Source organism: Arachis stenosperma, chromosome 6 (genome assembly GCF_014773155.1).
Source record: "Arachis stenosperma cultivar V10309 chromosome 6, arast.V10309.gnm1.PFL2, whole genome shotgun sequence".
Taxonomy (NCBI): domain Eukaryota; kingdom Viridiplantae; phylum Streptophyta; class Magnoliopsida; order Fabales; family Fabaceae; genus Arachis; species Arachis stenosperma.
The window spans coordinates 48,453,086-48,467,197 of NC_080382.1; positions in this window are offsets into that span (position 1 = coordinate 48,453,086).

Here is a 14,112-nt window from a genome sequence, read left to right on the forward strand (position 1 = left end):
CCTTCTATGAGAAATTTGGATGATTTCTCCATGATGAGTTATAGGTGTTTCCATAAGGTTCACCCATGTAATTAACCTCTGCCATGGCAGGGTTCTTAGGATCATAAGCTTCTTCAGAAGCTGCCTCTCTAGTACTGTTGGATGCATGTTGCCATCCATTCAGATTTTGAGAGATCATGTTGACCTGTTGAGTCAACACTTTGTTCTGAGCCAATATGGCATTCAGAGTATCAATTTCAAGAACTCCTTTCTTCTGAGGTATCCCATTATTCACGGAATTCCTCTCAGAGGTGTACATAAACTGGTTGTTTGCAACCATGTCAATGAGTTCTTGAGCCTCTTCAGGCGTTTTTTTCAGGTGAATAGATCCACCTGCAGAATGGTCCAATGACATTTTCGAAAATTCAGAGAGACCATAATAGAATATATCTAATATGGTCCATTCTGAAAACATGTCAGATGGACATCTTTTGGTCAGCTGCTTGTATCTTTCCCAAGCTTCATAGAGGGATTCACCATCTTTTTGTTTGAAGGTTTGAACATCCACTCTCAGCTTGCTCAGCTTTTGAAGAGGAAAGAATTTATCCAAGAAGGCTGTGACCAGCTTATCCCAGGAGTCCAGGCTATCCTTAGGTTGTGAATCCAACCATATTCTAGCTCTATCTCTTACAGCAAAAGGGAAAAGCATGAGTCTGTAGACTTCAGGATCAACTCCATTCGTCTTTACAGTCTCATAGATCTGCAAGAACTCAGTTAAAAACTGATAAGGATCTTTAGATGGAAGTCCATAAAACTTGCAGTTTTGTTGCATTAAAGCAACTAGCTGAGGTTTCAGCTCAAAGTTGTTGGCTCCAATGGCAGGAATGGAGATGCTTCTTCCATCAAACTTGGACGTTGGCTTTGTGAAGTCACCAAGCATTCTCCTTGCATTATTATTATTTTCGGCTGCCATCTCCTTCTCTTGTTCGAAAATTTCTGAAAGGTTATTTCTGGATTGTTGTAATTTAGCTTCTCTTAATTTTCTCTTCAGAGTCCTTTCAGGTTCTGGATCAATTTCAACAAGAGTGCCTTTATCCTTGTTCTTGCTCATATGAAAGAGAAGAAAACAAGAAAAGAAAGAGGAATCCTCTATGTCACAGTATAGAGATTCCTTTATGTTAGTAGAAGAAGAAGGGGGTAGGAGAATGAAGAAGGAGATTCGGATTTTTGGATGAAGAGAGGTAAAGAGAAGTGTTAATAATTAAATAATTAAATAGAAGAAGAAAAGAGAAGGAAAATTTCGAAAATAATTTTGAAAAAGAGGTTAGTAATTTTCGAAAATTCAAGATAAAATATAATTGAAATTAAAATTTAAAACAATTAAAAAGAATTTTTGAAAAAGGGATGATATATTTTCGAAAATTAGAGAGGGAAAAGTAGTTAGGTGGTTTTGAAAGAGATAAGAAACAAACAAGAAGTTAGTTAGTTGATTGAAAAAGATTTGAAATCAAAATTTTAAAAAGATAAGAAGATAAGAAGTTAGATAAGATATTTTGAAATGAATTTTGAAAAAGATAAAATTTTTGAAAAAGATAAGATAAAAGATAAAAAGATCTAATTTTTAAAATGACTTAACTAACAAGAAACTACAAGATAAGATTCTAGAACTTAAAGATTGAACCTTTCTTAACAAGAAAGTAACAAACTTCAAATTTTTGAACCAATCACATTAATTGTTAGCTAATTTTCGAAAATTTGATATAAAGATAAGAAAAAGATTTCGAAAATATTTTGAAAAAGATTTTTGAAATTTTTGGATAAATAAAAAAAATGAAAAAGATATGATTTTTTGAAAAAGATATTGAAAAGATAAGATATTTAAAATTTGAAATTTTGACTTGACTTGTAAGAAACAACTAATTTTAAAAATTTTTGACCAAGTCAACCCAAAATTTCGAAAATTTGGAGGGAAATAAGAAAAAGATATTTTTTTGATTTTTGAATTTTTAATTATAAGAGAGAAAAACAACAAAAATACTCAATGCATGAAATTTTTAGATCAAAACAATGAATGCATGCAAGAATGCTATGAATGTCAAGATGAACACCAAGAACACTTTGAAGATCATGATGAACATCAAGAACATATTTTTGAAAAATTTTTAATGCAAAGAAAACATGCAAGACACCAAACTTAGAAATCTTTAATGCATGAAAAATATGAATGCAAAGATGCACATGAAAAACAAGAAAAGACACAAAACAAGAAATCATCAAGATCAAACAAGAAGACTTGTCAAGAACAACTTGAAGATCATGAAGAACACTATGAATGCATGGACTTTTCGAAAAAATGCAAGAAAAATTTTTAAAGCATGCAATTGACACCAAACTTAAAAATTGACTCAAGACTCAAACAAGAAATACAAAATATTTTTGATTTTTATGATTTTCTAATTTTTTTTGGAATTTTATTAATTTTTTCGAAAATAAAGTTTAGAAAAACAAAAAATAAAAGAAAAATTTTTGAAAAAGATTTTTGAAAACAAAATTACCTAATCTGAGCAACAAGATGAACCGTCAGTTGTCCATACTCGAACAATCCCCGGCAACGGCGCCAAAAACTTGGTGGACGAAATTGTGATCCATGTTCTTTGTACTTGTATGAAATTTAATAATTGGCTCTATTTGAATTCACAACTCCGTTCAACTAACCAGCAAGTGTACTGGGTCGTCCAAGTAATAAACCTTACGCGAGTAAGGGTCGATCCCACAGAGATTGTTGGTATGAAGCAAGCTATGGTTACCTTGTAAATCTCAGTTAGGCAGATTAAATTGGTTTATGGATTTTCGAATAATTAATAATAAAAAGAAAATAAAAGGGATAGAAATACTTATGTAAATCAATAGTGGGAATTTCAGATAGGCGTATGGAGATGCTGTGCTCCTCTTGAAACTCTGCTTCACTACTCTCTCTTCCAATCCTTCTTACTCCTTTCCATGGCAAGCTGTATGTAGGGCTTCACTATCATCAATGGCTACTTTCAATCCTCTCGGGAAAATGGTCCTATCCGCTGTCACTGCACGGCTAATCGTCTGGAGGCATCACCCTTGGTTGATAGCTACATCCCATCCTCTAAGTGAAAACGTTCCAAATGCTCTGTCATAGCACGGCTAATCATCTGTCGGTTCTCAATCAGGTTGGAATAGAATCCATTGATTCTTTTGCGTCTGTCACTAACACCCAGCCTTCAGGAGTTTGAAGCTCGTCACAGTCATTCAATACCGGAATCCTACTCGGAATACCACAGACAAGGTTAGACTTTCCGGATTCCCAGGATCCTACTCGGAATACCACAGACAAGGTTAGACTTTCCGGATCCTCATGAATGCCGCCATCTATCTAGCTTATACCACGAAGATTCTGTTGGGGAATCTAAGAGATATGCACCCGGCCTAAGGTAGAACGGAAGTGGTTGTCAATCACGCGCGTTCATAGGTGAGAATGATGATGAGTGTCACGGATCATCACATTCATCAAAGTGTTGTGCAACGTATATCTTGGAATAATAATAAAAGAGAATTGAATAGAAAGGAATAGTAATTGTATTGAAACTTGAGGTACAGCAGAGCTCCACACCCTTAATCTATGGTGTGCAGAAACTCCACTGTTGAAAATACATAAGTAAAAGGTTCAAGCATGGCCGAATGGCCAGCCCCCAAAACGTGATCAATAGTCTCCTAAGATGAAGAATAAAACAAAACTGAGACCAAAGATGAAACATGGTCAAAAAGACGACTAATACACTAGTTAAATGTTCTATTTATAATAAACTAGCTCCTAGGGTTTACATGAGTAAGTAATTGATGCATAAATTCACTTCCGGGGCCCACATGGTGTATGTTTGGGCTGAGCTTGATCTATCCACGAGCTGAGGCTTCTCTTGGAGTTGAACTCCAAGTTATGACGTGTTTTGGGCGTTCAACTCCGGATCATGACGTTTTTCTGGCGTTTAACTCTAGTCAACAGCATGTACTTGGCGTTCAACGCCAAGTTACGTCGTCAATTTCCGAATAAAGTATCGACTATTATATATTTCTGGAAAGCTCTGGATGTCTACTTTCCAACGCCGTTGAGAGCGCGCCAATTGGAGTTCTGTAGCTCCAGAAATCCATTTTGAGTGCAGGGAGGTCAGATTCCAACAGCATCAGCAGTCCTTTTGTCAGCCTTTTTCAGAGTTTTGCTCAAGTCCCTCAATTTCAGCCAGAAATTACCTGAAATCACAGAAAAACACACAAACTCATAGTAAAGTCCAGAAATGTGAATTTAACATAAAAACTAATGAAAACATCCCTAAAAGTAGCTTGAACTTACTAAAAACTACCTAAAAACAATGCCAAAAAGCGTATAAATTATCCGCTCATCACCTTTTATGTGTTTATTGAAATGCCTCTTCTAGATATAGTATAGATTTTGTTCCTCTTGGCCTAGGTAGAGTAATTAGTGACACTTGAGTTATCTGATTTCTTTATTGATTGGTAATTGGAGAGATTGCTAATTGGTTTGGAGTGCACTAAAGCTAGTCTTTCCTTGGGAGTTGGCTAGGACTTGTGGCTCAAGTCAATTCATCCACTTGACTTTCCTTTATTTAGTAAGGGTTAACTAAGTGGTTGCAATGAACAATTCTCATCACAATTGAGAAGGATAACTAGGATAGGACTTCTAGTTCTCATACCTTGTCAAGAGCCTTTTATAGTTGTTAGTTTATTTTCATTGCCATTTACTTTCATGCTTCTTATCCAAAACCCCAAAACACATTTCTAACCAATAACAAGACACTTTATTGTAATTTCTAGGGAGAACGACCCGAGGTTCAATACTTCGGTTTATAAATTTAGGGGTTTGTTTTAGTGACAAACAATCTTTTGTATGAAAGGATTATTGTTGGTTTAGAAACTATACTTGCAACGAGAATTCATTTGTGAAATTTTAAACCGTCAAAAATCTAATAATCAGTCCTCAATTAGAGGTGTCCAGAGTTCTTAAACACACTCTTTTTGCTTTGGATCACGAGTTTAACCACTCAGTCTCAAGCTTTTCACTTGGACCTTCATGACACAAGCACATGGTTAGGGACAGCTTGATTTAGCCGCTTAGGCCTGAATTTTATTTCCTTGGGCCCTCCTATCCATTGATGCTCAAAGCCTTGGGTCCTTTTTACCCTTGCCTTTTGTTTTTAATGGCTATTGGCTTTTTCTGCTTGCTTTTTCTTTTTCTTTTATTATTTTTTCGCCACTTTTTTTTCGCAAGGTTTTTATTCACTGCTTTTTCTTGCTTCAAGAATCAATTTTATGATTTTTCAGATCATTAGTAACATTTCTCTTTTTCATCATTCTTTCAAGGGCCAACAATTTTAACATTCATAAACAACAAGATAAAAAATATGCACTATTTAAGCATTCATTCAGAAAATAAAAAGTATTGTCACCACATCAATATAATTAAACTAATTTCAAGGATGAATTCGAAACTCATGTACTTCTTGTTCTTTTGTATTAAAAACATTTTTCATTTAAGAAAGGTAAAGGATTTATGGAATTATTCATAGCCTTAAGACATGGTTACAAAATACTAATGATCATGTAGTAAAGACTCAAAACATAGATAAACATAAAGCATAAAATCGAAAAACAGAGAGATAAGAACAAGTTAAGGAATGAGTCCACCTTAGTGATGGTGGTGCCTTCTTCTTGAAGGACCAATGGTGTTCGTGAGCTCCTCTATGTCTCTTCCTTGCCTTTGTTGCTCCTCCCTCAAAGATCTTTGATCTTCTCTAATCTCATTGAGAATGATGGAGTGCTCTTGGTGTTCCACCTTTGATTGGTTCATGTCATGACTCAATCCTTCTAGAGAAGTATTGAGTTGTTCCCAATAGTTGGTTGGAGGAAAATGCATCCCTTGAGGCATCTCAGGGATTTCTTGATGATGAGCTTCCTCCTGCGTCTCTTGAGATCCATGAATGTACTCTCTTGTTTGCTCCATCCTCTTCTTAGTGATGGGCTTGTCCTCTTCAATGAGGATGTCTCCTTCTATGACAACTCCAGCTAAGTTGCATAGATGGCAATTGAGATGAGGAAAAGCTAGCCTTGCCAGGGTGGAGGGCTTTTTGGCTACTTTGTAGAGTTCTAGAGAGATGACTTCATGAACTTCTACTTCCTCTCCAATCATGATGCTATGGATCATGATAACCCGATCCACAGTTATTTCGGATCGGTTGCTAGTGGGGATGATGGAGCGTTGGATGAACTCCAACCATCCTCTAGCCACAGGCTTAAGGTCCAATCTTCTCACTTGAACCGGCTTGCCTTTTGAGTCTCTTTTCCATTGAGCTCCTTCCACACATATGTCCATGAGGACTTGGTCCAACCTTTGATCAAAGTTGACCCTTCTAGTGTAGGGGCGTGCGTCTTCTTGCATCATAGGCAAGTTAAACGCCAACCTTACGTTCTCCAGACTGAAATCTAAGCATTTCCCCCAAACCATTGTAAGCCAATTCTTTGGGTTTGGGTTCATGCTTTGATCATGGTTCCTAGTGATCCATGCATTTGCATAGAACTCTTGAACCATTAAGATTCTGACTTGTTGAATAGGATTGGAGAGAACTTCCCATCCTCTTCTTCTAATCTCTTGTCGGATCTCTGGATATTCGCCCTCTCTGAGCTTAAAAGGGACCTCAGGGATCACCTTTTTCTTGGCCACAACTTCATAGAAGTGGTCTTAATGGGCTTTTGAGATGAATCTCCCATGACTCATAGGTGGAAGCAATTGCCTTTCCTTTCCTCTTTCTTGAGGTTTCTCTAGCCTTAGGTGCCATCAATGGTCATGGAAAAACAAAAAAAAGCTATGCTTTTACCACACCAAACTTATAATGTTGCTCGTCCTCGAGCAAAAGAAGAAAGAATTGAAGAAAAAGAAGAAGATATAGAGGAGAGGGAGAGAGGTGTGTGTTTCGGCCAAGGGGGAGAAGAGAGGGTTGTGTTCAGTGAAAATGAAGAAGGATTGAGGGGTTTATATAGTGGAGGGAGAGGGGTTTGGTTTTGGTCATTTAGGGTGGGTTTGGGTAGGAAAGAGATTTTGAATTTGAAGGTAGGTGGGGTTCATGGGGAAGAGAGGATGGATCTGAGTGGTGAAGAGGTGATGGGGAAGAGTAATTGAGGTGATTGGTGAATGATGTTTGGGGAAGAGTGTTATAAAGGGGTGTGAGAGAGAGGGATAAGGTAGGTGGGGTTCCTGTGGGGTCCATAGATCCTGAGGTGATTATGTGGAGTCCACAGATCCTGAGGTGTCAAGGATTTCTCATCCCTGCACCCTTTAGGCGTGTAAAACGCCTTCAATATGCAATCCTGGCGTTTAATGCCAGACTGCAGCTTGTTTCTGGCGTTAAACACCCAAATGTAGCCTGTTTCTGGCGTTTAACGCCATCTTAATGCTTGTTTCTGGCGTTTAAACGCCAGCTTGGTGCTTGTTTCTGGCGATAAACGCCAGACAAATGCTTGTTTCTGGCGTTTAAATGCCAGACAGCTCTTCCTCCAGGGTGTGCTTTTTCTTCTGCTGTTTTTGATTCTGTTTTTAATTTTTGCAATTGTTTTGTGACTCCACATGATATTAAACATAATAAAACATAAAAGAACAATTGAAATATAGATAAATAAAAATTGGGTTGCCTCCCAATAAGTGCTTCTTTAATATCAATAGCTTGACAGTGAGCTCTCATGGAGCCTCACAGGTATTCAGAGCATTGTTGGGACCTCCCAACACCAAACTTAGAGTTTGAATGTGGGGGTTCAACACCAAACTTAGAGTTTGGTTGTGGCCTCCCAACACCAAACTTAGAGTTTGACTGTGGGGGCTCTGTTTGACTCTGCATTTAGAGAAGCTGTTCATGCTTCCTCTCCATGGTTACAGAGGAAGATCCTTGAGCTTTAAACACAAGGTAGTCCCCATTCAATTGAAGGACTAGCTCTCCTCTGTCAACATCAATCACAGCTCCTGCTGTGGCTAGGAAGGGTCTTCTAAGGATGATGCATTCATCCTCATCCTTCCCAGTGTCTAAGATTATGAAATCAGCAGGGATGTAAAGGCCTTTAACCTTCACTAACACTTCCTCTACCAATCCATAAGCTTGTTTTATTGACTTGTCTGCCATCTCTAATGAGATTCTTGCAGCTTGTACTTCAAAGATTCCCAGTTTCTCCATTACAGAGAGTGGCATAAGATTTATACTTGACCCCAGATCACACAGAGCCTTCTCAAAGGTCATGGTGCCTATGGTACAGGGTATTAAGAATTTGCCAGTATCTTGTTTCTTTTGAGGTAAAGTTTGCTGAACCCATGTATTTAGTTCACTAATGAGCAATGGAGGTTCATCTTCCCAAGTCTCATTACCAAACAACTTGGCATTCAGCTTCATGATGGCTCCTAGATATTGAGCAACTTGCTCTTCAGTTACATCTTCATCCTCTTTAAAGGAAGAATAATTCTCAGGGCTCATGAATGGCAGAAGGAAGTTTAATGGAATCTCTATGGTCTTTATATAAGTCTCAGATTCCTTTAGTTCCTCAATAGGAAACTCCTTTCTGTCTGGAGGACGTCCCATGAGGTCTTCCTATTGGGATTCACGTCCTCCCCTTCCTCTTTGGATTCGGCCATTTTGATTATATCAATGGCCTTGCACTCTCTTTTTGGATTCTCTTCTGTATTGCTTGGGAGAGTACTAGGAGGAGTTTCAATGATTTTCTTACTCAGCTTACCCACTTGTGCCTCCAAATTTCTAATGGAGGACCTTGTTTCATTCATGAAACTTAGAGTGGCCTTAGATAGATTAGAAACTATGTTTGCTAAGCTAGAGGGGCTCTACTCAGAATTCTCTGTCTGTTGCTGAGAAGATGATAGAAAAGGCTTGCTATTGCTAAACCTGTTTCTTCCACCATTATTAAAGCCTTGTTGGGGCTTTTGTTGATCCTTCCATGAGAAATTTGGATGATTTCTCCATGAAGGATTATAGGTGTTTCCATAGGCTTCACCCATGTAATTCACCTCTGCCATTGCAGGGTTCTCAGGATCATAAGCTTCTTCTTCAGAAGATGCTTCTTTAGTACTGTTGGACGCATTTTGCCATCCATTCAGACTCTGAGAATTCATGTTGACTTACTGAGTCAACATTTTGTTCTGAGCCAATATGGCATTCAGAGCAACAATTTCAAGAACTCCCTTCCTCTGAGGCGTCCCATTATTCATAGGATTCCTTTCAGAAGTGTACATGAACTGGTTATTTGCAACTATGTCAATAAGTTCCTGAGCTTCTGCAGGTGTTTTCTTCAGGTGAATAGATCCACCTGCAGAATGGTTCAATGACATCTTAGACAATTCAGACAGACCATCATCGAATATATCCAGGATGGTCCATTCTGAAAGCATGTCAGAAGGACATTTTTTGGTCAGTTACTTATATCTCTCCCAAGCTTCATAGAGGGATTTACCTTCTTTCTATCTGAAGGTTTGAACATCCGCTCTAAGCTTACTCAGCTTTTGAGGAGGAAAGAACTTGACTAAGAAAACTGTGACCAGCTTATCCCAAGAGTTCAGGCTGTCTTTAGGTTGAGAGTCCAACCATACTCTAGCTCTGTCTCTTACAGCAAAAGGGAAAAGCATAAGCCTGTAGACCTCGGGATCAACCACATTAGTCTTAACAGTATCACAAATCTGCAAGAATTCAGTTAAGAACTGAAAAAGATCTTCTGATGGAAGTCCATGAAACTTGCAATTCTGTTGCATCAGAGAAACTAATTGAGGCTTTATCTCAAAATTGTTTGCTCCAATGGCAGGAATTGAGATGCTTCTTCCATGTAAGTTGGAATTTTGTGCAGTAAAGTCACCAAGCATCTTCCTTGCATTGTTGTTGGGTTCGGCTGCCATATCTTTTTCCTGTTCGAAAATTTCAGTTGGGTCCTCTTCAAAGTGTTGTGCTTTAGCTGCTCTTAGCTTTCTCTTCAAGGTCCTTTCAGGTTCAGGATCAGCTTCAACAAGAATGCCTTTTTCCTTATTCCTACTCATATAAGAGAGAAGAGAAGAGAAGAAATTCAAACTCAGAGGAGAAGAGAGGGTTCGAATTTGAGATGAAGAGAAGTGTTAGTAAATAAATAAATAAATAGAATGAGATGAGAGAGAGAGAGAGAGGAGTTTTCGAAAATTATTTTTGAAAAATGGGTAGTGATTTTCGAAAATTAGAGATAGAAAAGTAGTTAGGTGGTTTCGAAAAAGATAAGAAACAAACAAAAAGTCAATTAGTTAGTTGAAAAAAATTTGAAAATCAATTTTGAAAAGATAAGAAGTTAGAAAAAGATATTTTGAAATTAAAGTTTGAAAAAGATATTATTTGAAAAAGGATATGGTTGAAAAGATATGATTGAAATTTATTTTTAAAAAGATTTGAAAAAAGAAATTTAGAGAGATTTGATTTTTAAAATTAAAATTGATTACTTGACTAACAAGAAACTAAAAGATATGATTCTAGAATTTAAAGATTGAACCTTTCTTCACAAGAAAGTAACAAACTTCAAATTTTTGAATCAATCACATTAATTGTTAGTAAAGTTTTTTTGAAAATAAAAGAAAAATAAGAAAAAGATTTTGAAAAACAATTTTTAAACTTTTCGAAAATAATAAAAAAATGAAAAAGATTTGATTTTTGAAAAAGATTTTGAAAAGATAAGATTTTTAAAATAGAAATCTTGACTTGACTAACAAGGAACAACTAATTTTGAAAATTTTTGACTAAGTCAACCCAAAGATTTCGAAATTTATGAGTAAAATAAGGAAAAGATATTTTTTTGATTTTTGAATTTTTAATGATGAGAGAGAAAAACACAAAAATGATTCAATGCATGAAAGTTTTAGATCAAAACACATGATGCATGCAAGAACACTATGAATGTCAAGATGAACACCAAGAACACTTTGAAGATCAAGATGAACATCAAGACTTATTTTTGAAAAATTTTTAAGAAAAGAAACACATGCAAGACACCAAACTTAGAAATTTTTCATGTTTAGACACTAATAAAACACGAATGCATATGAAAAACAAGAAAAGACACAAAACAAGAAAATATGAAGATCAAACAAGAAGACTTACCAAGAACAACTTGAAAATCATGAAGAACACCATGCATGAATTTTTCGAAAATTTTTGAGAAAAAATTAAAACATGCAAGACACCAAACATAAAAATTGACACTAGACTCAAACAAGAAACACAAAATATTTTTTGGTTATATGATTTTATCATTTTTTTGTATTATTTTTCTTTTTGAAAATTTCTTTTTGGAAAAACGAAAACAAAGATAAAAATTTTGAAAAATTTTTGAAAACTTTTTGAAAAGAAAATTACCTAATCTGAGCAACAAGATGAACTGTCAGTTGTCCAAACCCAAACAATCCCCGGCAACGGCGCCAAAAACTTAGTGCACGAAATTGTGATCTCTAACAATGGCGCTCAACTTGGTATGCGCATTTATAATCTCAGCACTTTCGTCACAACTTCGCACAACTAACCAGCAAGTGCACTGGGTCGTCCAAGTAATAAATCTTACGTGAGTAAGGGTCGATCCCATGGAGATTGTTGGTATAAAGCAAGCTATGGTCATCTTGTAAATCTCAGTCAGGCGGATTCTAATGGTTATAATGGTTTTCGAATATAAAGATAAATTAAGCATAAAAGTAAGATAGAGATACTTATGTAATTCAATGGTGGGAATTTCAAATAAGCGCATGAAGATACTGTGTTCCTTCTGAATCTCTGCTTTCCTACTGCTTTCATCAAATCATTCTTACTCCTTTCCATGGCAAGGTGTATGTTGGGGGATCACCGTTGTCAATGGCTACCGTTCGTTCTCTCAGTGAAAATGGTCCAGGTGCCCTGTCACCACATAGCTAATCATCTATCGATTCTCGATCATGCAGGAATAGGACCCATTGATCCTTTTGCGTCTGTCACCACGCCCTACAATCGCGAGTTTGAAGCTCGTCACAGTCATTCAATCCCTAAATCCTACTCGGAATACCACAGACAAGGTTTAGACTTTCTGGATTCTCAAGAATGGCCGCCAATAATTCTAGCTTATACCACGAAGACTCCGATCTTTCGGAAGGGAGGCTAAGAGATACACGCTCGATCTAAGGTAGAACGGAAGTGGTTGTCAGTCACGCGTTCATAGGTGAGAATGATGATGAGTGTCACGGATCATCACATTCATCATGTTGAAGTGCAATGAATATCTTAGAACAAGAATAAGCTTAATTGAATAGAAAATAGTAGTAATTGCATTAATACTTGAGGTACAGCAGAGCTCCACACCTTAATCTATGGTGTGTAGAAACTCCACCGTTGAAAATACATAAGTGATGAAGGTTCAGGCATGGCCGAATGGCCAGCCCCCAAAATGTGATCAAGGGATCAAAAGATAATCCAAAGATGATCTCAGGATATGCCAAAGATGTAAAAACAATAGTAAAAAGTTCTATATATACTAAATTAGTTACTATGGTTTATAGAAATAAGTCTAAGTGCAGAAATCCACTTTCGGGGCCCACTTTGATGTGTGCTTGGGCTGAGCTTGAGCTTTACACGTGCAGAGGCTTCTCTTGGAGTTAAACACCAAGTTGTAACGTGTGCTTGGCGTTTAACTCTGGTTTGTGACGTGTTTCTAGCGTTTTACCCCAGAATGCAGCATGAAGCTGGCGTTGAACGCCAGTTTTTGTCGTCCAAACTCAAATAAAGTATAGACTTTTATATTACATCCCTAAAAGTATCTAGATCCTACTAAAAACTACCTAAAAACATTGCCAAAAAGCGTATAAATTATCCGCTCATCAGCGCCTAACGAGAGGACTTTTGCCGGTAATGAATTTTACAAATGAAGTCTCGTTGTAAGTATAGCTTCTAAACCAACAAAAATTCTTTCGTTAGTGCAGCTCTAATATCCACGTTGGAGTCAATGTTTTTGGGCAAACGTTGAGTCAAACATTCTTAGGAGAAAGTGGGTTCTGGATGTTGTAATCAGCGTTTGAGTCAATGTTGGGGTGCCAATGTTCGCCTATTCACGCGTGCGCGTGGCCTCTGCATGTGCGTGGATTATCAAAATTCACGATCCACGCGTACGCCTTGCATACACGTGCGCGTCGTTGCGCTTTTTCAAATTCCAGAAATGAGCTTCATATCGCGCACGTTGGCATCAGCGTTGGACTGGCAACGTTCCCGCCAACGTTGGCCTATCCACTCGTGCGCGTTACCTTTGCATGTGCGCGTGGATGCAAGTTCCCCAATTCCAATTTTTGAAAGCTTTTCGAAGACGTTGGCCTCAGCGTTGGACTAGCAACATAAATTTGACAACAACAGAACCATAATTTTATATCTAAAATCAGCAACAATAGAAATTATATGATTGCAAATTAGTAATTACAATGAAGCAGCAACACAAATTCGGCAACAATAGAACCACCTGCAACAACTAAAAAATTTCATGCCAAAATTAAAAAATCAGAGATGCAATAGAAGAAGTAATAGAATTGCATATTGAGAGTTTAGATGTAAAAAATTCAATTGACCAAAATGCAATCTCACTTACTCTGGATCTATTGTTGCACGGCAGAGTGAAGCAATGGCACCGAGGTCGGTGTGATGAATGGCTTTTTGATGGTTTAGAATTTCACAAATGAAGTCTCGTTGTAAAGTATAGTTTCTAAACCAACAATAGTCCTTTTATGCAAAAATTTGTTTGTCACTAGTACAAACCCCTAAATTTATAAACCGAAGTATTGAACCTCGGGTCGTTCTCCCTAGGAATTACAATAAAGTGTTCTTGTTATTCGTTATGAGATGTATTTTGGGGTTTTTTGAGATAATAGACAAGAAATGTAAATTGCAAAAGAAATAAACTAACAACTAACAAAGCTCTTGGCAAGATATGAGAACTAGAAGTCCTATCCTAGTTATCCTCCTCAATTGTGACCACAAATTGTTTATTGCTACCACTTAGTTAACCTCTAACCATGGAGGAAAGTCAAGTGGATGA